This window comes from Oncorhynchus gorbuscha, linkage group LG19, assembly GCF_021184085.1.
Source record: "Oncorhynchus gorbuscha isolate QuinsamMale2020 ecotype Even-year linkage group LG19, OgorEven_v1.0, whole genome shotgun sequence".
NCBI lineage: Eukaryota > Metazoa > Chordata > Actinopteri > Salmoniformes > Salmonidae > Oncorhynchus > Oncorhynchus gorbuscha.
In genome coordinates this window covers 49,286,734-49,292,733 of record NC_060191.1, presented here as the reverse complement: position 1 = coordinate 49,292,733, position 6,000 = coordinate 49,286,734, and positions in this window count along the sequence as shown.

Sequence of the window (6,000 nt, the reverse complement as noted above, 5' to 3'; positions counted from 1 at the left end):
CTATCGATCAGCTGTTTTGTCGCTTTGCGCCAGGTACGTGGGTGCTGATGCAAATATATCCAGAGAGTTCTTTGTAGCCTCTCGATTGAGCTCAGTATCGCGACCTCGTTGCGAGCCACTGACACTGCGGTAGTTCAACGGGGTTGAGAGCACTCTAGTCCTTAAGGTTATCCCTTGCTTTCTCTTATGGATGTCTGAATTGACCCTGTGGTTTTGCGCCAGGTACGTGGGTGCTGATGCAAATATATCCAGAGAGTTCTCTGTAGCCTCTCGATTGAGCTCAGTATCGCGACCTCGTTGCGGACACAGACTTTTTTGAATATTCCATTTGGGGCAGGGAATCACCAGCGGGTTCTCTCATCCGAGCCAAACTTGAATCTCTCAATTTAGTAAAGCACCGACTCCAAGTCAACCTCTCAGCCAGTAGAGGGGAGTCGCTACTAACTAAATTCTAAACAGAACTCTGACCGATTGAAACTCTGCTCCTGATCTCGTGGGTCTCCTCGTCATCTCTCAAAGGTAATTAAATAACTATTACAAGTATTTAATATAGAGATAAGTGTTATCATTGTACCAGGCATTTTATAAGAGCATTAAGTCAATTGCATGTTTTTGATTAACGCTGTGTGTGACCGAGTAACAATTGTGTATTTTGAAGTGTGTTTGATTGTAAAAGACAAAAAACAGAGTGTTTTCAAAAATAAACGGTAGTCTTATTTTGTCTCGAGTAAACGGTTCTCTCAAAGACAGTTAACGGCACGGGGAGATAACAACTCTGACACTCCCCGCTACCGGGACACTGGAAACGGAGATCAGTACTCTATGACAGAGTAAGTTACTATTAAAAGACAAAGAGGAAGGTGTGTCCAGTAGTGATTCATTTAATTGTCTTATCGATCTATCTAAGTTTTATTTTCCAAGCGATACATAGCCGACGGGCAGAGTAGTGAGACTAAGTTGACTAAAGGTCTTCACACTTTAAACTAGATACATCACAGGGGGGAAACACTCAACCACAGGGAAATCATATAGAGACTGGTAGGACTAGTGCTTAATAATAACTCAAGGACCAATTAGTGGTGAAACAAAGAGTCTAGAGGATAAAGGTGGGGTTCACACATCCCAGCTAGAGCTAGACCGTTGAGAGTGACAAGGCAAAAGACCTCTCTACGCGGAAGACGCTTCGATATAGAAAGAGAGGCAGGGCTACGCGAGCGGTCCTGGGTATACCGAGATACCCTGAAGTACCTATAGTGCCCTGTCCGATCCAGGGAACGGGACGCTAACCACCTCTAGCTACCCCGCTGCCGGCCAAGGGGCGGGGCTGAAGGTTTCGTATCGCGACAGCCTTCAACATATTCTTATAGCCTACAGTACATATTCTTATAGCCTACAGTACATATTCTTATAGCCTACAGTACATATTCTTATAGCCTTCAACATATTCTTATAGCCTACAGTACATATTCTTATAGCCTACAGTACATATTCTTATAGCCTACAGTACATATTCTTATAGCCTTCAACATATTCTTATAGCCTACAGTACATATTCTTATAGCCTACAGTACATATTCTTATAGCCTTCAACATATTCTTATAGCCTTCAACATATTCTTATAGCCTACAGTACATATTCTTATAGCCTACAGTACATATTCTTATCTCTTTGTTGATTGATATCCATTGAATTTTGTTCATTTTCTGTTTTAGAAAGATTTGCACAAATATGAAACGATAGATCGTATCATCATAAAAAACTATCCATTTAGATCATACAAGGGACAACCCTTACCTTAAATTGAGACCTTTACATTTATCAGTTATGTGCCTGCACCTGTTATGCAGGTGAATGAGGACCCAAAAGCGACTTGGCGAAAACAGAGTCTTTAATCCAGTAAAGTAAAATACAATCAAAAAACACAATTTCCACTCGTAATGACGAGAACAGACTGGAGACTCGATCTTGAACTGCAGGTTGCCTCGGGAAGGCACTTGAACTTAGCAGACTCAGACACCTGCTCACCACGCAGCATCTGAGGGAAACACGACACGACAGGGCGATACACAAACACAGCACGGTGAACAATAGACAAGGATCCGACAGGGCAGAAACGGAAAACAAGGGGAGAAATAGGGACTCTAATCAGGGGGAAAGATAGGAAACAGGTGTGGGAAGACTAAATGATTGATTAGGGGAATAGGAACAGCTGGGAGCAGGAACGGAGCGATAGAGAGAAGAGAGAGAGGGAGGAAGAGAGAAAGAGGGGAACGAACCTAAAAAGACCAGCAGGGGGAAAACGAACAGAGGGAAAAGCAAAATGACAAGACAAAATAAGACAAAACATGACAGTACCCCCCCCACTCACCGAGCGCCTCCTGGCGCTCTCGAGGAGGAACACTGGCGGCAACGGAGGAAATCATAGATCACAAACGGTCCAGCACGTCCCGAGAAAGAACCCAACTCCTCTCCTCAGGACCGTAACGAAAAAACGATAAAAAGGGAAACTAGGGTACTACTCTAAAAAAAAATGAGACCAAACAGGCCAGGAGAGTAACAACTAGGGACAGACTGAGACACAGCAAGGGCAGGAACAAGAACAGGAGAGATGCGATGGCAGGGAACAGACTGAGACCCAGCAAGACCAGGAGCAGAAGCAGAAAAAAAAATTACCAGACTTCTTCTGCGCGCAGTCTGAACACGCAGCCACGAAACGGCGCGTGTCACGCTCCTGAGTAGGCCACCAAAACCGCTGGCTAATAGAAGCAAGCGTACCCCGAACGCCGGGATGGCCAGCTAACTTGGCAGAGTGAGCCCACTGAAGCACAGCCAGACGAGTAGAAACAGGAACGAAAAGAAGGTTACTAGGACAAGCGCGCGGCGACGCAGTGTGCGTGAGTGCTTGCTTAACCTGTCTCTCAATTCCCCAGACAGTCAACCCGACAACACGCCCAACAGGAAGGATCCCCTCGGGATCGGTAGAAGCCACAGAAGAACTAAAGAGACGGGATAAAGCATGAGGCTTGGTGTTCTTAGTACCCGGGCAATAAGAAATAACGAACTCGAAACGAGCGAAAAACAACGCCCAACGAGCATGACGCGCATTCAGTCGTTTGGCAGAACGGATGTACTCAAGGTTCTTTTGGTCAGTCCAAACGACAAAGGAACGGTCGCCCCCTCCAACCACTGTCGCCATTTGCCTAGGGCTAAACGGATGGCGAGCAGTTCGCGGTTAGCCACATCATAGTTACGTTCCGACGGTGACAGGCGATGAGAAAAATACGCACAAGGGTGGACCCCATCGTCAGTATCGGAGCGCTGGGACAGAATGGCTCCCACGCCCACCCCGACGCGTCAACCTCAACAATAAACTGTTTAGTGACGTCAGGTGCAACAAGGATAGGAGCGGATGCAAAACGCTTTTGAAGAGATCAGAACAACAATCATACGACCGGTGAGGAGGAAGGGAGTTGGTTCTGGACCGACTGAAGACCGTGCGCAGACCATGATATTCCTCCGGCACTCCTGTCAAATCACCAGGTTCCTCCTGAGAAGAGGGGACAGAACAAACAGGAGAAATAGCAGACATTAAACACTTCACATGACAAGAAACGTCCCAGGAAAGGATAGAATTACTAGACCAATCAAAAGAAGGATTATGACACACTAGCCAGGGATGACCCAAAACAACAGGTGTAAAAGGTGAACAAAAAATCAAAAAAGAAATGGTCTCACTATGGTTACCAGATACAGTGAGGGTTAAAGGTAGTGTTTCATATAATATACTGGGGAGAGGACTACCATCCAAGGCAAACATGACCGTGGGCTCCCTAACTGTCTGAGAGGAATGTCATGTTCCCGAGCCCAGGCTTCGTCCATAAAACAGCCCTCCGCCCCAGAGTCTATTAATGCACTGCAGGAAGCTGCCGATCCGGTCCAGCGTAGATGGACCGGTAAAGTAGTACAGGTACTTGACGGAGAGGACCGTCTAGTAGCGCTTATCAGTCGCCCTCCGCTTACTGATGAGCTCTGGCCTTTAACTGGACATGAAATGACAAAATGACCAGCGGAACCGCAATAGAGACAGAGGCGGTTGGTGATTCTCCGTTCCCTCTCCTTAGTCGAAATGCGAATACCCCCCAGCTGCATGGGCTCAACACCAGAGTCAGTGGGGAAAGATGGTAGTGTCGGAGAGAGGGGAGACACAGTTAACGCGAGCTCTCTTCTATGAGCTCGGTGACGAAGATCTACCCGTCGTTCAATGCGAATAGCGAGTTCAATCAAAGAATCCACGCTGGATGGAACCTCCCGAGAGAGAATCTCATCCTTAACCTTAGCGTGGAGTCCCTCCAGAAAACGAGCGAGCAACGCCTGCTCGTTCCAGTTACTGGAGGCAGCAAGAGTGCGAAACTCTATAGACTAATCCGTTATGGATCGATTACCTTGACATAGGGAAGACAGGGACCAGGAAGCTTCTTTCCCAAAAACTGAACGATCAAAAACCCTTATCATCTCCTCTTTAAAGTTCAGATAATTGTTAGTACACTCAGCGCTTGCCTCCCAGATAGCTGTGCCCCACTGCCGAGCCCGACCAGTAAGGAGTGATATGACGTAGGCAATCCGAGCTCTCTCTCTTGAGTATGTGTTGGGTTGGAGAGAGAACACTATATCACACTGGGTGAGAAAGGAGCGGCACTCAGTGGGCTGCCCAGAATAACATGGTGGGTTATTAACCCTAGGTTCCGGAGGCTCGGAAGAACCGGAAGTAGCTGGTGACACGAGACGAAGACTCTGATACTGTCCTGAGAGGTCGGAGACCTGAGCGGCCAGGGTCTCAACGGCATGCCGAGCAGCAGACAATTCCTGCTCGTGTCTGCCGAGCATCGCTCCCTGGAACTCGAGAGTAGAGTAGAGAGAATCCATAGTCGCTGGGTCCATTCTTGGTCGGATCCTTCTGTTATGCAGGTGAATGAGGACCCAAAAGCGACTTGGCGAAAACAGAGTCTTTAATCCAGTAAAGTAAAATACAATCAAAAACCACAATTTCCACTCGTAATGACGAGAACAGACTGGAGACTCGATCTTGAACTGCAGGTTGCCTCGGGAAGGCACTTGAACTTAGCAGACTCAGACACCTGCTCACCACGCAGCATCTGAGGGAAACACGACACGACAGGGCGATACACAAACACAGCACGGTGAACAATAGACAAGGATCCGACAGGGCAGAAACGGAAAACAAGGGGAGAAATAGGGACTCTAATCAGGGGGAAAGATAGGAAACAGGTGTGGGAAGACTAAATGATTGATTAGGGGAATAGGAACAGCTGGGAGCAGGAACGGAGCGATAGAGAGAAGAGAGAGAGGGAGGAAGAGAGAAAGAGGGGAACGAAACTAAAAAGACCAGCAGGGGGAAAACGAACAGAGGGAAAAGCAAAATGACAAGACAAAATAAGACAAAACATGACAGCACCTGCTGTCCTTTCAAATTCAAATCTAAATGTTTCAGTTGGTTAGGTAGGTTCCTGCAAGAACCCCCACCAACTAAGGAGGTTCCTCGAATAACATTTTGAGGGCAATTTTCAGTGCCTTGAACCTTAAGGTTCTTCAAAGAACCCTTGATGAACCCCACATTTTTTGAATGTATAGTCTGCGATTCGAAAAACAACCCAACAACATCCCCGAGACATGTTTTGGTATTCAGCTGAGGGATGGTGCTGGAGAAATGTTTAATGCCTTTCAAATTCTTTAGGTTGTGATGAAGACATGTGTGCTAACCTCATAAAGCATTCCTAAGTCATTTTCTTCAAGAATGAACAGGTAAATATCAAGAATTGAAATGACCATTGAACAGATTCCCAGATCCCAGACTATTTCAGGTGAAACTGTGAACAATATGAAATCTGTTGTAAGGATCAGTGGTGGAACAGAATAGAACAAGACGTATAGATCCAGGTTGTTTGGCACTGGCAAACCAAGCGTAATACACGCCCTTATTA